General features: G+C 46.3%; 1 long non-coding RNA gene across 2 annotated transcripts in view; it reads left to right on the top strand.

The window, feature by feature from the left end:
* The window catches only part of LOC144166534 (uncharacterized), a 45,845-nt gene that overhangs the window by 6,300 nt on the left and 21,297 nt on the right, over window positions 1-18,248 (top strand). For both annotated transcript variants that reach the window (XR_013321696.1, XR_013321695.1), the window contains exons 3-5: window positions 729-744; window positions 3,358-3,493; window positions 5,329-5,632. This is a non-coding gene — a long non-coding RNA (uncharacterized LOC144166534). The remainder of the gene's footprint in view (window positions 1-728; window positions 745-3,357; window positions 3,494-5,328; window positions 5,633-18,248) is intronic.

The following is an 18,248-nucleotide window of genomic DNA, read 5'->3' as shown; positions in this document are numbered from 1 at the left end:
ACTTTGAATACGTGGCAACCTACCAGAGGCGTCTTGTAATACAAATCAGCTCACAGTGTTGCATATTTAGTATTGTCTTGAACTAGTGGAACGTTGATTTGTTGAAATGACTACATACATAACCATACAAGGTTTCATCTCACCTCGTATTCTAATTTTATTGTCGTATTTTTACAAATATATTTAAAGATAAGTAGTATTTAAATACTGGAAGAAAACAGGTCTTTTGATATTCCAACTGCTGCGACGAGTCTTCTAATAGATATTATGGAAACATAAACATGACGCAAACATGTACATGCCTCATTTAGAAGATGTTTAGCATAAAATGCTTGACACCCCCTTGCGTTACTGTGGCTGCCATTTTAGGTTGATTTATTATGCTGATTTCGAGATGTCAATCGCTGACATTTGTACAATTGCTCGTAATTCGATAAACGCTACGCGAAATGATGAAAACATGGATAAACATACTTTAAAAAACTGATGCTATATTGATAGGATGCTGTGTCGAGTCAGGCTGTTTTTACTTTCCTACCTCTGTTCTGCATGTAAAAAGCCAAAACGCATCAACATTGCCTGAACCGAGATAACCTTCACCAAACCCTTCACAAAAATATATATGCAATAGCACAGATGGTAACATCATACACTGGGTAAATATTGCCCAAAAGCGTAATAAATGCACCTGAAATGCACATTTCAGTACTCACGTTTTGCCATTCTAGGTTGCGGTACCGAAAAGTAAGTTTTGATTTTTCTTTACTTTGGTTTGATAGTAAACATACCTTCATATCCATCGTAAAAATCTGCTACGTCAGATTTTTCAGTAGATTTTCTAAAATATATAAAAGGCTAAGACTCTAGCTAAGGCGTTGTGCTGCTGAGCAGCTGAACCCAAGGACAGGAATTCAATCACGGCTGTGCTGGCTGCTTTTTGTAGAGGCGAGAAGCGAGAACGTCAGTTTGCTGAGATTTCTGGCGCGTTAAATATCCTCAGCTGGTAAACCTACATCCATAGGCACCCACCACGGCGCACCTCGTAGCTCATGCGTAGCTTCGGCGCGTTAACCCCACAATGAATCTATTACATCTCGATATCAGTCTAGCTCTGCAAACGACCATCATACTCTCCAACACATGATGTTCTGATCGAGAGTTCGTTTTATGTGATTAGGCCTGTGCAAACGTGGCTTTCTTCGGCGTTGTCGGGCGAATGGGACAACCGTCTGTCTGGAGTCGGCATGGTTTAGCTGCATCGGGAAAACAAGTGAAAAAGGGAGGCTAAGTTTTCCTAGAGATAACCACTTTGTGATGCCTGTGCCTGCATATACGCACGCTGTTTATATGTATGAAACAACGGCTGTAAGAAAGGGTTCGCCCAAATAACATACCAATTTTTGAAATCTTGACTCAACGCATAATTTATGTTAGATGATTATCTAATCGGTGCGACACAATTGTTTCGAAGACATGTGCCTTCGATCGGGAACGTTGTCGCTGAAGTAGTTTCTTTCTGTGATGTATAGGCGATAACACACATTTTGAAACCGAATACTTAAAACTCTTTATTTTTGAGAACCTAATACAGTAAAACCTTGTTATAACCATTGCTTCGTTATAGCCACTGTCCAATTCTACTGACAATTCACATCAATACAGGGTGTACTTACCACCGAATGGCAGAGCAGCACGTGAAAAGAATAAAAAACAAGCCGACGAAAATCCGCAAAGAATCGTTATTTTTTGCACGCCAAACGGCTCATCCATGATCATTAGGGCAGCAAACGAGCAGGCTGCTCACTTCGCCCAGAAAAGTCTTTCACTGATTTTTGACGCGTCTTCTACAGATAAACAAGGCCTTTTTTCAGCAGAAGCTGTGATTTAGAGTGCGTCCACACCGCCGTAGTGAGCGCCAAAGAAGTAGCGCAGCAGGTCTGTCGTATCCAGGTAGAGTAGCTGGAGGAAAATCTAGGCACCCTCCCGGGAGCGCGGGAGACGCGCACCGACGGCGTGTTGCCACGCTCTTGCACTTATGTTAGCGCGCTGGAGTTGGTCGTCCCTAGCCTGCACGAGTTTTGAATTACCGCATACGAGATGCAACGTACCTCGTTGCGCTCTATAAGCCATTGACCTGACCGGTGCCAAAATAGTTCGTAAACGCTCGCACTGGAACAAAAAAACTTCGCTCTACCCGCTGCAAGGCAATTTTACCTTTCTAAAAACCGAGCCCTAATTTGAATTTCAAGGGGAGTAACGATTGCTTCGTTACATCTATTATTTCATTATATTCTGTGTCGTTAAAAAGTGGTTTCGCTGCAATACAAACGAATGTTCTTTGTTCTATCTGTTGGATGCTGTGGAATTTTACCTATATTTTTACCCGTTCCTACCCACTCTCGTTCCTGCGGTGGTGCAAAGGGTTTTCCCCCCTCAACACAAAATCCTGCCGACACCCATGGCAACATTGTGGTGAGGCAGAAGTACAACATAGAAGTGGCGTTCACTGCTTGCATGAGTCTTGTCAATTCTTCTGTTATTCCCGCTCTACCGTTGATAAAAAGATTTACGGTGACGTCCAATTCATTTCAGATTTTCTGCATTTTGGCAATTGTGGGATTTCCACTGCCCCTATCCCCCCGCCATCCCGAACACGTCCATTTTGAGGATTCTTGCGGGGACGTTATCAGGGACGACATCCTGACCTACTTTTATGATAGTGTTTAACAGTGAAGCTGTCTAGCAAATCATAATTTTTCGTGTCCGCAGTTAAAAATAACCAAACATTGACGAGTGCGCGCATGCGAGCGCGGACGTCGGGGCGCCCCTCCGGAAAATAACAGGCTGACAATAGTGAAGGGCACTTAGTTGTGGTTGGATGGCACTGCAACTGACCGCGAAATTTTCCCTTTTTAAATATACGGCACATAGGAACGATCGCAATATTTATGGTGGAGGCATTTTCGTCACTTTTCACAGTGCTATCGGTAGCCTGCCAATAAACCAAAATTATACACCATGCGAAACGATCTGGTGCAACGGCTTTGAGAGGTCTACAATGGCTATCGGGTTGTTGTACAGTTAACCTCCACAGAAAAGCTCTTTATTGTTTCAGCTTATCAATATATTACTAACATAGATGCAACAGGTGATACTTTTGCGGGAGATTTCAATTTGCCAAACATAGAATGTTCCCAAGTTCAGCCTAAAATAACACTTCGTCGCTAATAACAACAAATATTGGTATAACTGACAAATGTTCATCGGTGCAACGAATTTATTTTTTAATACTAGAAGAAAAAAACAACTTTATGCGGAACTAGGCGGATATCACGTACATTTTGTGTTCCATCATAGGTATGGCGAAAATGGTCAATCTGACAGATGAAGCAAGAAAGTATGTCGAAGGAATGGGTGGGTGTGGAAAACACATCGACGGATGGAATCTATCTGGTCAGTACGAGTACTGGCCAACAACTTTTAACAAATTCATGTAAGCATGTTTAAATATAATTATGTTATTTTATAGCCACAATGAAACTGATAGCTGGTCCTTATCATTTTTGTATGATCTAAGTGGAAAATACGAATGGGCGTAATAGGTTGCTTGTGCCCTGGAAGTGAAAAGCGGAGCTTTGTAGATTCCAAAGTTCTACTTATTTCGGTGGCTATGCATGAGCTTAATTTACCGGTGCGACCTTTGGTTTACTGGGACGACCTTTGGTTGCTATGCGTGGAGTTAGTTTACTTGGATGACCTTTAGAACAAAGAATGACCCGCTACTCTTATGGTTACTCTAATTCAGTATAGAGAATATGTACCTCTTTGGAGCCCTGTTTTATAATGAGATTGCTAGTAAAGAATTTTTTTTCGATTATTAAATATTGTTGTTAACGTCAACTTTCCCTAACTTTGCAATTAAAACACACTACTAAACTTTACTCTATAACAAACACCGAGTGATCGTGTAAATAATGCACAGCTGACATTTGCCCTGGGGAAACCTCTTTCGCCTACAATACCCGCAACGTACATGAATGAGGTTCGGCCACGAAAAAAAGAACGAGATTTGTAAATTCTTGAATAGACGGTATAGAAAGCGTCTGAAAAAATTGTTCCTGATTTAGAGATACCAAGGTGGTGGGAATGCTTTTTATCAGTGAAAGTGGACCAGAGGGAAGAACTGTGTTTGGTTTAGTCCTCCGGCCAACCTGTACTCTTTGTGACTCCGCGTAGTATGACCGCACTACGTGCTTTGAGTATACTTATAGACTTTCAAATTAAGCCCAACAAAGTAGTCGAGATATCCCTGCAATAACGATATAATATTTCAGGCTGGTCTTAACACGAGTTCAACTACACGTTGTGGCGAACAGAAAGAAGTGTCTTTAACACTGATCTATAAGCATACCGATTAGCCCTTTGCGATCACATTTTACGGAAATTTCGCCTATTCAGGTCACTTTTGTGTTAAACCAGAAACAGCTGCGATACATTCCTACTGATTTAAAGGCAAATTACATCGTCATATGTGCCTCTGCGAAAGCTGCTGGCCATCCTGAGTACCGTGACACCCTTACACGGCGTGTTTAGAAAAAAACACACAAAACTCGTGCACGGGCATTGCGTGTTGTAAATAAAAAGTAATATTCCATAAACTGGATGAACATCGAGAGCGCAAATGCACGCCTTGCGCTGTTGTGCGTCTGTACTTTCGGTTGTAACACAAAGTTTGGGATGGGCATAAACGTTCGTAAAATTCGATAAATTCATACATTTCTTCCAGCTTCTCTTCTGTTCTCGAGCGTTGTGGTGAAGCTGACCAGTGAGTCGTTTTGGATGTTATAATGTTTCGTTCCTGCTCCAAATTCCGAAGCAAAACTAGCTTAATAAACATATCATTGAAAACTCAGTTTTTTTTGTCCGTTTGAACGTAAGTGAATACAGCAACTTTAAGCAGTTTTAACATTTTCACGCACGAGTCACAGTCACAAAGCCGATATTAGGTCCTTTTTGTTTTACAGCTACCGGAACGCGCCGCTAACAGAATGTGATGAATATAAACAAATACGTCTGCAGTACCTGCGGAAAATGCAAACTCTTCAAACATATTTTAAAATTTATAAGCGGATGTAAAATTAGTTTGAATAATTTAACTACATCGCCATCACACTGGACCAGCGTGTCATTTACGGTTAAAAAAGGGGTCGCAAAAAATTTCTATTGGGCATATAATTTCTCAACGAGGTAACTAATACATCGATAAAAGAAATCAAGGCCCAAACTCCACCTGAAGTAATCGTAAAATTCTCGCGCTTCTTTCAACAGCCACCCAATCAACGCAACAGTTAAGATACTGAAGTGCAAGAACGACAACAGCTCACATTCCGGCTCCACCGGCTACCGCGCAGCGGCGTGCAAAAATAGGTTCACTTGGAAAATCGACGCTGGTATCGTCAGTCCTTTTTCTCTTCCTTATAACATAACTCTTCCCATGATTAGGCAATCTGGGAAAAAACAAATTAACAATCGGACAATCCTCATCGAACTCAACAACAAAACTGAAATCATGTGGGAGAAGGCACGTGCAAAATACAATACAAAACGCAGAGCATGGTACATATTTACAAAGGTGAGTGCTCATGTGCAATATTTCGAGCGTTTTGCATGACTTGGATGTCGCGGCTTCTGGACAGCACACAAAAGCGACTTGTTGAGCTGTTATGCTGCTATGGATCACATAACCCTGTTTTTATTGCTTTTTTTATTTCAAATCAAAACTTGTTTAGAAGAAACAGTGCAATTGAGGTAGTTGAAGCGCATAAAATCAACAGAATAAATTTTTGCAAGATGTTGAGGAGTGTGTTAGACCTCATGAACATGATTCTTAGAAGAATACTGCTTACTTTTTACTACAGCATATAGCATTGCTACGACTTTACAGCCCGCAACACGGCATTCTCGTACGCCCCTAGAACTCCGTGTCTCTCTCGAGTGTAATTCAAGCAGTCTAACTCGTCCCGTTTGCTAACTTTACGGGAAATTTGTGGCCTGTCGCTTATTTGGTTGTTTACGAGTATCGGTAGTTTGTTTTCTCGCCTACTCTGCCATGGAATAGCGTATAGGTTGGAATGGGGCTGGTCGAGAAGCCGCTGGATGGACGCGTAGGGCAGCGCAAAGCCTTCCGTCCCCCCACTAGAGACATCTCGCTTGCAACTTAAGGAGTATGCATTTCGTGAGACTCCGGCCACATGTTACGCCAAGAGGATCAAAGCGCCAACGCAGCTATAATGCTGGGGGTTCGAGGCTCGGCTTCACGTCCCAATTTCCCAACGTGCTTACTCAGCTTGGCATATCGTTCCTCTCTGCACATGCCCTACGTCGTCTGTTCCCTTTTTGCCGGGTATTGAAGGATATACGGCAAAATTTTCACCACATCTAGGATCTGTTGATCACATGATATAATTGTATTCAAGCTTTAGTAGCGCAACATGTCGCAATGCAAGCGATGAGCCGGGCAATCGCAACCTGGTAACAGCAAAATTCCTGCTTATAACATTACTGAAGCTGGGCGACAAAACTATGCTTCGAAGACGCAACCAGATAACGCGGACCAGCGGAAGGAATAATTAAGTCAGTAGCATGTGTGTTGACGGCCTATCCGTGATCCGCATCGTCATCCAATGCAAGGCACTACAGGCAACATGACACGAACACTTCCCGCGACTGTAGAGACAAAACATTCCGGCCACATAATCCAAGCGTTCAAGCCAATACTCTGCATTTTTAAACTTCTCCCCTGGAAAAGATCTCGAATTTTGCGGGGCATGAAGATCCGACGAAGGAGGATGCCCATGTGCTTGCTTGTGAGGTTAGCCGCTGAGGGGATCACTCACCCTTACAGGTGCCGTGAGGATTGCGAACTCGGTTTGTGGGTCTTGCACGCGGCGGTTCGCCTTGTGGGTGGTTGTTGAGTCCATTAGGTCCCAGAAAGTAATGAAAGAGGCTTCCGGATTTAAGCGCATGGTTTGTTAACCAAACGTTACACCACTAAACGCAACGCAGAAGCCGTGCTCCCGATAAAAAAACACAGCCTTTATAGCGCGAAGTATCAAAGGAAGACAACTCGGAAAAAGGAATCACTAATATACATGTATGCACACAAATATGACTAGTACCCGTGGTTTTAATACTGTATTTTAATACTTACATATAGCCTGCATAACGCAACTGCCACAAACACATTGCTGGGGTATGTGTAATTCTAATTTTTGAGCTGCGGTACTATTGGGTAAAAGTATTTATATTTTCCTGTATATTCATTCATTAACCTGCTCATATGGTATTCTCCACTGTTTAACCAGTGGTTTGTTCTAGGAAAAGGAATGCACCACAGTGCAGGGTTGGGGAAACTGTATGGAGCCGCTGAAGCTGCTTCTAGAATAAATAAAGACAGAAAGGCCTGGTTATTATTTTTAACGCTGTGTTTTACAATACATCACAATACGCCTGTAGTTAATAAGTGTGGAATGGCAATATCTTGTAACTTTGGAAAAGATTATGCGAGGGTGCATCCCATGAAGCTTTTGCGATAAGGAGAAGTTCTTTTTTATATGCGAGAAATCTGTTTTCGTTCATTTAAAAGTTGTGCTCCAGACCAGAGCAGTAGTTTACCTGTGAGCAAAAAGGGACCGAGTTATAGAGGAGTAACGTAAAATGAGTGCTTAAAATATTTTTGAAATTGCATCGAATTTCCGGACTTTTATCTAGATTTGTGGGAACATAATCTCCTTGCGAGTTCCACACTAAATGCCCGTTAAATTTGATTCCTAAAACTATAGCTTCTGAGGTCACCTCAACAAATTCTGCACCGATTTTAATGTAGAAATCATAATTTAACCGCTTCTGATAAATGGTGAAGAGATTGTTTTCGTTTTTTTTACTGTTTATTTTTAATGTATTTTTGTAGCGTCAATCATTAAGATTTTCGGGTGTCGAATTTGCAATGTAACAGCTTATCAGGACTGTCAGGATGAAAAAATACGCTCTTCTGATCGGCGTATATGACGAACGAAGCTTGATCGGTAATGTTTGCGATATCGTTGATATAAGAAATAAATATTAACTGGCCTAATGTTGTTGTCTGAATGACACCTGCGGTGAATAGCTGCTACGGTGCAACCTCACCGTTTATTACTACTGATTGAGCTCGATCCGCAAGATACGACTGCAGACGTCTACGAGGTGGACCACGTATTCCGTAGGGTTCGAGCTTCAAGAATAGTGTAGGATAATTTAAACCATCACATGTCTTCGGTAATGTTCAACACTCCCGTAAGAAAATTTTCATCTCCCAATGTCGTAACAATAATTTCGGTGTGTTTTATTAAAGCGAGTTCCGTTGACTTGTCCTTGAGAAAAAGTATTGACGGGGTCACGTTAAATAATGGTTCGTGCTGCGTAGACACCGCACTGAAATTTTGATTAAAAACTTCGCCAATCCACAACACCATTTATCGAAAATTCCACTAACCCACTTTTTATAGTGCGACACTGTTCCGTGCAACTAGCGCCGTTCGAGATGCACGGAAATGGTCAGGAGAACACGTTGAACCCTTCAACCTCCGACCGATTCCCACTCAGCCATCAAAGTTAAAGTTAACCCGAACGTAACGGCAGAGACAAAGTTCCGGTTCAGAAGCATTATGGATTTTTTTGTTTTAGTTTTTCAAAAGGTCTCGCGGACATTACATGGGGGAAATAACAATATGGCACAATCCACTCTGAACAGCACAGAAACGCAGTAACTAGGGAGGTTACGTATAAAGTACAAGAAAAGAAAACTTTGCATGCAAGAAAGCACGAGGGAATACGGAAAAGAATGAAGTATTACAACAAGTTCATTTTCAGAATAAATGTAAGCACACAATATATGCTCATTAAAAAGGGAAGTGGGCCATGAGCGGGAATAGTCAATTTTCTGAATACAAACACTCAAACAGGCGTACACGTTCGATGATAGATGTTTCAGGATTATAACGATGAAAACGCGGTTGGGAATTGTGTTTGATTCACTAAGAGCTAAAGGGTTTAAAGAAAGGCGGTATAGGCCGGTACGCAAGAAGTCACACTGCATTTTATTTGTGTGCTGTACCCCTGTGGAAACATGTCGCGCAGGTATTCATTGCAATTACTGACTGTGGCGAATGTTGTCCTAATAAGAAGCGCGCGCTCTTGTTTTGCAACAATTCTATTTTTGTAGTAAAGGGATAATAGTAAGGATGCCAAATTATTCCAGCATTTTAAGGTTTTGTTACTACAGGGGAACTAAATGCGAGCAGGTTTTTTTTATTTCTATTGAACAACCAATGAACAACGAATAAAACCAAGGCTCTTGCATGTACCAACAAAAGGGAATCATTGTGCACTTTGCAAAATAGTGTGTGAGATGGAATTCTAGGTATTCAAACGAATGAACAATCGCGTTCAACAATGGCGTATTGAGAGTATAAATAAATGAAATGATTCCGTTGCCTATTGTGAAAGGCGTGCGTTTAGTTTTTCACATTAATACTCATCTGCCACTATAGCACACACTCTTCAATCTATGCGAGTCATATTGGAGTTCACAACAATCAGACTCGCTAGTTACACTCCTATAAATTACACAATCGTCTGCAAACATCCTAAGAGAAGAATGAATACCCACACAGATTTTATGTAAATAAAAAAATACTGTAGGATCTATGACAAACCTCAGGAAACCCCTGCTTTCACTAGCTGGAATAAAGTCTGCACATCGTTTTTAATAATTGCCCGATGTCTATTACGAAGGCCTTTATTAACCAACCTAATAGCACTGGTTTATAATTTAGGATTTCCCATTTTGTGTAAAAGTCCATCATGAGGTACATGGTCCAATGCTTCTCAAAATCTATAGAAATGGCATCCGGTTGCTGAAATTGATGTAGGAAGCAACAAAACTGAGTTGTTAATAAAAACATTTGGGTTCGGCAAAAGCGCCCGCGCTGTAACTCATGTTCCGCCAAGAAGAGAATGTTGTAATTTGTCACGTATTTTATTATTTGGGACCATAGCATGTGATGATGGGGTTTGCATAAAACGGAAATTAAAGATATTGGTCTATAGTTGCAAAATTCAGTTTTGTACTCCGCTTTGAATATTGGTACCACCGGTCAGTTTTCGATCATCACGGGGGACACCCATGTACACTAATTGTTGGAAGATAAGTGCGAAGTATAGTACTGAGTATTGTGTTGTTATGTTTAGCAGGTCATTGTTTGTCCCATCAGGACCAGGACTTAAATAAGTCGGCAATTTATCGATAGCTCTTCTAAGCATATCTCAGGTGACCCCATTTCAAGGCTTGTTGCAATGAAATTTAGTGTATATGGTTGCATTGTACATCGAAGTCCTTTCCGGAAAACCAGGGCAAAAATAGGAATTGGAAGCATTTGACACCTCTAGACGATGTGATCCAGATTTAGACACAAACTTAGGTATTTTGTTTTCAAGCTGATGGAGCAACTACTCAAAATTTTTAGGGTTTGTTTTTTAAAAAAATTGTAAATCGACTTTAAAAGATTTATCGTTTGCTTTTTTCTACATGTTTCTTGTACACTTTACCATGCTGGAGGTTTAGTACACTCCTTGAACCTTTTTCCGCCCCTGGCCTTGATATACAAGCGCTTGTTTTTATTATAACATCGCTTTAAATGTCTTGAAAATAACGGCTTATCAGTCGTTTCAAATAGGTATTTGTGGGGACGTACTCTTATGGATTTGTCTCAGCCTATCGCTGAAGAAGAAGCAGTTTTCAGGCACCAAACGTGCTTCATATGGCTGCAAGAACGATTATAAAAACTGTTCTATGTTCTTTTTTTCTCCCGTCAGAATTGCTTTTAGCAAATTCGTATACGATGTGTGTCTGGGGTGCCTTCTTTCTCGCACCGGCCCTAAATTTTGTGTTGTGTCCTTACGACACGTTTTACATGTGGCAGTCACTAAGCACCGTATTGTAACTGAAAAAGCCGAGAAAGTAGTTCGTCAGAATTCATATAGAGTTCCCTCAAAACAGGGAGAATCAATTCGTCGCAAGGTAAACAATCTCTTACACGATGAATGTATGCAGCCCTCGGCCAGCGCGCAAGCATTGTCAGTTGTACTCCTGGTACACAAGGCGAAACTCCCCGCGTTTGCTTTTAAAGACGATAGTCTTTCTTGGGCTACTTAAACCCAGAAATTTTGGTCTGTCTGTATGTCTGTCTGTCCGTCTGTCTGTCTGTGACTCGATTCAGCCACCCGGCCGAAGTAAAACAATGCCTGCGCAATAGTCTTATATAGTCACAGCTAAATCTACCCGTCTAGGTCTGGTGTAAGGTTCATACTTGTCAACATTGTTGAAGAAGAACAGGACATTACGCAAATATGAGACAACAAATCAATACAGAAGTGATATTTGCAGTGTTCCTTTATAAAAAAATCAAACATGCTTGACTTTTGCGAAATTAAATACTTCATCAACTGCAGAAAAAGAATTCACTCCGCCGTCGCCTGCTGTCGCCCGCGCCACTATAGCTTCTGGCGCCATTTTAAGAAATCAACCGGCAACAGTTACGCAAGGTTCCACTAGATAGTTTCCACGTTCTGCTTGCAACGCACGTGGAGTAGGGAAACGCGGTTCTATAAACGTTGAAGTAGGGCGCCTCGATTAACGAGCGTCTTCGCCGTACGGCAGCGTTCGCATCGAGACACCCGGTTTGGAGCAGGGGAACGCGGAAAATTTAAAATGATTTAAGCAAACCTTTGGAGTCTTTACCTTGAGAGGAGCGCGACGCAAGAGGAACAACATGAGAGGTGAGCGGGAAAGCGAAGGGAGGCATTTACTTCGCAAAAGACAATAAAGACTGTCGTCTTTTGACGGCATTTGCAACGAAAGGAGCAGATACGCGGCCATTTTTTTATTACACGGGACGCAAGCACATTTGAAAGGAAGGTGTTGCTCCCCTGCTTCTTATTGATGAGTCCTGAGAAAGTTTGCATCAAGTTGAGTATTCTGATCTATAGACTTATGCAGTCGGTAGTGAAACATCGAATGGGATTAACACGATAGCAAAAGACTGTCTTTATTGCCCCCTGTGGCTAATTTTAATTTAAGGCGCTGCTATTCCGTCTCTCCTCAGCCCATGAACCTTTGAAAGAACGATGGACGCTGTTCTTACTGAGTTTAACTTTAACTTATATCTTGCGTACCTGAGTTACATTGTACTCGTGAGTCCGACATTTAGTGCGACAGACACATCAGGTGTCTGTCGGCCCACTGGAACGCGGTACCCTCTCATGAAAACCTAAACGTCCACTTAGCGTTCAAACAGCTTATGTCTCTCGGGAATGTGTTGCTATCTCGTATTGTCGGCTTCGATATTGACAAAATGGCTACGGTAACCGCTTTATGCCACCGGCAGATAAATTGCCTGTACGACGAACTTCAATCCTTCGTGTCAACTAAGTGCATTCAACCGCTAAGTTCTCTAATGAACATTGTGACAAGTGTGTGGCGCCCCCCATCCCTGATATTCGTTGGCCGCTAAGAGTGGCCCCACCAGGCTCGGTGGGCAACCTTGTGTGTGGCCGGGCAAGAAACACCTCCGAGCACAGCTGCACGGGGGTCAGTCACCGTCACCACCAGCACGCTGCATGTCGTCTCTCGGCTGGAGGGTACCCCTACCCTCCCAGGTTCACGAACGCGGGACTAAATCGTGACACTGGCGACGAGGGAAGAAGCCCGCGGAGCGGCCGAAGCCACCATGAACGCCGCCACCGAGAACGCCGAGACACCGCCCCCTCAAGCCAGCCGCCATTACGCCATGCCGCTGTACGGGAGGCTCGAGCCGTTCGAGGGTGAAGGGTCCGCCTGGCCGGTCTACGAGGAGCAAGTCGGCGTGTTTTTCCGGGCGAATGACACACCCGAGGCAAAACAGCGCGACATCTTCCTGGCCAGCTGCGGGACCCGCGTCTTCGCTCTCCTGCTCGACCTGCTCAAGCCGGCCACGCCGCACGAGAAGTCGCTGGGTGAGCTGCTCGCGACGCTACGCTCGCACTACAGCCCGGCTCCGTCGACGCTAATGGAGCGTTTTCGCTTCAATAACCGGAGCCGCCGAGACGGAGAGACGCTCGGGCAGTTCGTCGCAGCGCTGCGAGGGTTGGCGAGCGGCTGCGCCTTCGGGGAGCAGCTCGACTCGCTGCTCCGGGACCGTTTCGTCTGCGGCATCAACGACCCCGCCATGCAGACGAGACTCCTGGAGCTTCCCGACCCCTCGCTAGACGACGCCGTGAAGGCAGCGCTGGCGATGGAGGCTGCGGCCAAGGACGCGGGCGAGCTAGCGCGTGCGGCCGGCGCACCGTCGGCGGAGGCGGCGGTGAACAAGATGGCGGCACGGCATGGCAGGTGCGTTCGCTGCGGTGGTGACCACCCCCCCTCCCAGTGCCAGTTCGCGCAAGCGGAGTGCTTTGCGTGCGGAAGAACTGGGCACATTGCTCGGGCGTGCCGAGGGGGGACGACGGCGGACGGACGGAAGCAGCAGCCGGCGCCGAGCACAGGTTCCGCGCCAGCCCAAGGCCAAGGGAGTCGGCGCAAGGGTAGGCGGCGGGGGCGTGCGGCAGCAGCTTCGGGTGCAGCGGCTAGGCTTCACGTCGTGGCCGAAGACCCGCAGATTTTCGACATGTGGCACGCGGGCACAGTGCATCCGTCGGTGCCACCATACATGCTGACCGTCGAAGTCTGCGGGCGCCCCATCTCCATGGAGCTGGACACAGGGGCCAGTGTGTCGGTCATGGCCGGGAAAGCCTTCAAGCGCACCTTCCCTGGCGTGGCCGTCGAGGCGTCGGGCGTCATGCTGCGCAGCTACTCCGGACAGCTCGCCCAAGTCGAGGGTCAAGCCCAGGTCAGCGTCCGCCTTGGCGACAGGGAGGCCACCCTTCCCCTGTACCTGACCAAGGGGCCGTCACCGACGCTGCTGGGCCGGAACTGGATCCAGGCGTTGGGCGTGAGGCTGCCGGAGTACCAGGAAGCAGTGCATGCAGTGGCAGACGTCCCCGGCCTCCTGACCAAGTTCGAGGCCCTGTTCCAGCCCGGGGTGGGCACATTCACCGGCACGGCGGCAAGCATTCATGTTCCAGAGGGAGCACTGCCCCGTCCAGCCCGACTGCATGGACGGCGTCATCGAGCAGCTGCTGCACCGGCGAGAGGCCGGCACCAACGGCGGCGGGGTGCTGGGCACCAACGGCCGCCTGCTGCACCTGGTGGTGCTGGGTGCCAGGGCCAGCGCCCAGCAGGTGGCACAGGCTATGCGGCAGGTGCTCCCGCAGGGTTTCCGGCTCGACGACAAGGCCCAGTACGCGCTGGACTTCAGTATCATCGGCGGCGACGTGGGCCTGCCGCACAACTCGTTCCACACGGAGCCCCTGCCCCACAGCTGCCTGTGCGTGTGCACCAGCCAGCCGGGGCTGGAGTACATCCGCGAGAGCCTCGAGAAGACCCTGCTAGCCAACCTGGAGCAGGAGAACCGGCTGCCCTTCCACGGCCTGCCCCTGGTCATGGTGTTTGCGGGCCAGGGGGACTTCCTGCGCGAGGAGGTCGTCAACCGGGCCAAGAGCCTGCAGTGCCCCTTCGTGGACGACGGCGGCGGCCTGGACCCCGTGCGGCTGGAGCAGGCGCTGTGCGCGCTGGTGGAGAGCATCGAGCGGCTGCACATCTACCAGGCGCTGCCCGCGGTCTCGGGGCCCCGGCTGGACATGCGGCTGATGCTGTGCATGCTGTGCGGGGACCCGTACGCGCCCGAGTAGGTGCTTGCGCCCCTGCTGGCGCAGCCGGGCTGCCAGGCCACGGGCCCGCTGCACTGCCTCAGCCTGGACTCCTTCAAGGGGAGCCAGCTTCACCGACCGCTGCCAGATCAGCACCAGGGGCTGGTGCTACTCGCGCCACTGCGGCACCACGCGCAAGTCCTTCGACACCGGGAAGGCTGACAGCTGGTGTGAGTGTGACACAGGCAGCACCTAATGCTGCCACAACGGCCTCGACACCTGTGCTCCGGCGGAGTGAGAGGCTGCGGAGACCTCCGGACCGGTACTCGCCGGGGGGACAGGTGTTGTTTTGTGTTTGTGTAGGACAAACAAACTTGGGGGTGAGGGGTGTGACAAGTGTGTGGCGCCCCCCATCCCTGATATTCGTTGGCCGCTAAGAGTGGCCCCACCAGGCTCGGTGGGCAACCTTGTGTGTGGCCGGGCAAGAAACACCTCCGAGCACAGCTGCTCGGGGGTCAGTCACCGTCACCACAAGCACGCTGCATGTCGTCTCTCGGCTGGAGGGTACCCCTACCCTCCCAGGTTCACGAACGCGGGACTAAATCGTGACAAACCTGACTTCTTTATTCGTATACCAAAACAACGTTGTGCTATTTGTTAGTGGTCTGAAGCAGTGCACAGCTTATCCTAGGTGAAGACGCATGTTCCAACAAGCCTGATATCAGCACACTTGGAGTAACGTTGGTTTCGGTGCACTCTATGGTGGAGCGGAAGGATGGTACTTTACCCGGAATTGCTTACGCATGTCGCCCCTTATCGCAAGCGGAGAAGAAATATTTCACGACCGAAAGAAAATGCCACACCGCGATATGGCTGTTACAAAACGTTGCCGTTTTCGATATGAGAGGCCCCTTGAAGTTGACACCGAAAACCAGTCTTTCTGTGGCACCAAAATAAAAAAAATTCTCCTGGACGTTTTCGGTGCTTGAAGTTACAAAGAAGTGTCTACCGAAGTCTGGAAGACGCTACACTGAAGGGGATAGCATATGAAGCCCCCTAGAGCAGCTTTGAATGGAAGTATAACATGATACAGCTTTCCTACAAACGCTTCTAGAGCTAACTATAGAAGAAGAACAGAAACGTTCTCGGAATTTTGCCTCTCATATAGTATCTTTTATATCGCATCTCAAATCCTCAACAACTCTTCGTATGCTCAGTGTTACCTGCCACGGTGTCCTCCGCAACAAACGCTTTGGACACTACCAAAGCTAACCAATCCTTTGCGGTGCCGAGAGCGCTACGCGGCAGTATCCTGAGTGTTTTCATGCCACCCGCATTTGCCTTGGCATGCGTATTTAGCTAGCACACTGGCATGTATTCTGCACAAATAATACTTCCCGTTGCTAGCTGCGTGAGTCATGCGCTGTTTTATGAAGATGGCGGGAGTGTCAGCGGAAGAAAACACGGCATTCAAAACGAGCTGGGTTTCCTCAGCATATTCGTGTACCGAGCATGACACTTAGCCAGCTCGGCGAAGGTTTCCCTAAGGCTATTTCTGGCGTGATCAGTCAAGAAAAAGTAAATTGTAGCCACTCTTGACTATCTCACTTGTTATTGCGAACTACAATAATTACCTAAGAGAACGTCGACCGAAACGGCAGGATTTTTTCTGCAGAACACCTCCTTCCTTCAGCCCATGGAATAGTCACAACGTACTAAGATACAAAATACCGGGAGAATATACTCTAGGGGTAATGCAACGCTGTTAAAGTGATAATCGCAAAGCAATGGCGCAGCATATGCGCCGAAAAACGGGATCACATAAAGGCTGAACGAGACTCTCGCTGATATGAGTTGAATGTGCACTTACGACGATAACCGCAACAGGGAAAAAGTGCTGCGTTATCAGGCCTTCGTTAACAATGTGGAAAATCAAGAAAGAGCAATTTTTATATTTTTCGTTTGATGTGTGGTCCCAAGGCAGGACACAGTTTGGTGCTATGTTGCTGTCCGGTGATGTTATGAAGTGTGCCCTCAGACGCGCGCGCAAGCACACCGCCCAACATGAACGCAAGCGCACGCACACGAACACGCACAGACACGCACACAAACCTTCAGAAAAAGTTGAATTTTTTCAGCCTTCCCATTCAAAAGGGGCGATTTGCCGTACAAGACGGGTAAGCTAACCCAGCGGTGCACATCCTAAAAGCGGTCGAGTGCTGGCCCTGGGAGTCGCTCTTACCTGTTTTCGTAGTGGGCGCGAAGGGAAACCAAGGCGCTTTATTTATCCTGACAAAGGCAGCACACTCAGCTATGGCACTACAGAAGCCGGTGGTGGGACACTATTCAAGTCACTATATTTATTAGTGTTTTTAACGTTGCTTGCCGGACTGTTTCCATTTATTCTTGAGTATTTTGGTGGGAAAGGGGGGGGGGGGCGCATGTATAAGGAGCGTATTTTTTTTGGCCGATCCTTTTTGTAAAATTTTATTTCAGCTACTTTTCTTATTTCTAACGTTTTTCAAAAATATTTCGACCAGTTATACCTTTCACGCGACTAGAAGGATTAAAGGAACTACTTCCGCCAACTTTGAATTTTCGTGGGAATGCCGGAAGGTACATGGTTCGCTCCTTTTCACAAATTTTTTATCCCATTTTGAACGTTCTGCAGCGGACTAATTTATTTCAATATTGGGTGCTGAGCGACATAATTAAGATACGTATTTGTGATAATGTCAGATCATTTTTGTGAATTAGTTTCATTGGTCGGCTGCAACATTCAGTCCTACTAATTATTTCCAATTTCGGTATTGTGAAGATTAAAGGTGTTTCTTCTGCCTGTAATGCATTTTGGAGAAAATGCATGGCGCAACACGGGCTTGAATGTGCTGGTACTTAGCTTAGAATGCTACGCATTAAAGCGTGCAGTCAGACTTCAAGAACATATGACTATGGTTGCCATAGCATACGAGTATGGCTTAACTCAATGCAAAAAATTGTGGTTGATCCCTCTTTCATAGGAATCGGTAAAGAACGAAAGTGCAATGTGCCTTCACAGGATCAATTCAATTTTTATTCTGCATCAATATGAACTTGCACATCGCTATTTCTATTTCGTCGGTATGCCACCGTCAGACGCATCAACATAAACACTAGATTGCACGTGCGGGAGCACTGCGAAACCGGAATGAAACCACACGGGCTCACAAACCGTGCGAAAAAAACCGAACGGGTTGCCAGCGAATAGTTTGGTGAACTCGCGGTACACTCCAGCAAAAGAGCATGATTTGCGGGGCTGTCTTGTGGGTTTGCTTGGCGTGCGACGACCTACCGACGCGTAACTTAGGCAATGTGCGACCACTGCGTTCCTGCTCCCTGGAGTGTACGGTAGACGGTTGCGTTTCGGCGTTGAGCTCAGCTGGCGC

Source organism: Haemaphysalis longicornis, unplaced genomic scaffold (assembly GCF_048455015.1).
Source record: "Haemaphysalis longicornis isolate Haplotype H1 unplaced genomic scaffold, Haemaphysalis longicornis Haplotype H1 scaffold_18, whole genome shotgun sequence".
Classification (NCBI taxonomy): domain Eukaryota; kingdom Metazoa; phylum Arthropoda; class Arachnida; order Ixodida; family Ixodidae; genus Haemaphysalis; species Haemaphysalis longicornis.
The sequence above is the reverse complement of the archived record's forward strand: the minus strand, read 5'-3'. Positions and strand labels throughout refer to the sequence as shown.